Source organism: Myotis davidii, unplaced genomic scaffold (genome assembly GCF_000327345.1).
Source record: "Myotis davidii unplaced genomic scaffold, ASM32734v1 scaffold671, whole genome shotgun sequence".
NCBI classification, from domain to species: Eukaryota; Metazoa; Chordata; class Mammalia; order Chiroptera; family Vespertilionidae; genus Myotis; species Myotis davidii.
The window spans coordinates 2696-3812 of NW_006282601.1; the positions used below are offsets into that span (position 1 = coordinate 2696).

Below are 1117 nucleotides of genomic sequence, written 5' to 3' on the forward strand. Positions count from 1 at the left end.
GAGCTCACACTCATCATAGAAACGTTGAAAAGAGAGTAAAAAAAGCCACTTTTAGAATTTGTGAAGGACAGTCCCCATCACTGTTGACCTGTCACCTGCAAACACATGTCCCTTCTTCACTGTTGTCTGCTGGGAGAACATGAGAAGGAAGAGCAGTGCCTGGAGGCAGCTGAGAGCTTGAGAGGAAATCCCTGTGCCCAACAGGAAGACCCTTCCCTTCCCACCGCCCTCTGCCCTTGCTCCTGCAGCTGCTCTCTGTGCTGTGGGTCCTGAGTGCCCCCTGATATCTGGGACTCCCCACTGAAGCTCAGCCCTATTGTCTCCTCAGGGAGGTTTGTGTCTGGGCTCACACTGACTTCCCCTCACTGTGCCTCTTGCACAGTAATACACGGCTGTGTCCTCAGTGGTCACGAGCTCAGCTGCAGGGAGAACTGGTTCCTGGCCTTGTCAGCAGTGATGGAGATGCGGCCCTGGAAGGCGGGGTTGTACCTTGTGCTCCCTGTCCAGTATCCCTTCCACTGCAACCCTTTCCCTGGGGGCTGGCGGATCCAGCTCCAGTAGTCACTGGTGGTGACTGAGCCCCCAGACACAGTGCAGGTGAGGGAGAGGGTCTGCGAGGGCTTCACCAGTCCTGGGCCCTACTCCTGCAGGTGCACCTGGGGCAGGACACCTGAGACAGAGAGAACACAGTGAGTCCTGGGCTCAGATCCAGGGTTCCCATCTCCTCATATCTAAGCCCTTTGCTCACTCACATCTGGGAGCTGACAGCAGGAAGAGGAAGAGCCACATGGGAGTCATGCCTTGCAGGTGAGGTCCTTGTCCCCTAGAAAGTATTCTCCAGGGTGAGGAAGCCCTGCATTTAAGTGGACGCCAACTGTGTGTGTGTGTGTTGTGGCCGTGTTGGCATTTGCATATGGGAGGTGTCTGCACATACAAAGGGCAAGAAGTGAGAAAGGTCCGGGTGTCTGAGGCTTCTCCTGGAAGGAGGTGCTGACTGTCCCTCAGAGAACCAGGCTCTCCCTGGGGTCCTGGTCACCGTGCCCAGGGACCTCTCCTTCCACACCAGGGACTATGCTGCAGGAGGAGGTCAGGAAGCAGGATGTGTGCACACTCAGCA

The 1117-nt window shown here is 56.5% G+C and overlaps 1 pseudogene; it reads right to left on the reverse strand.

Annotated features, from left to right (window-relative positions):
* Positions 1-378: 378 nt before the first annotated feature.
* Positions 379-813, reverse strand: LOC107182248 (annotated as a pseudogene).
* Positions 814-1117: the final 304 nt, after the last annotated feature.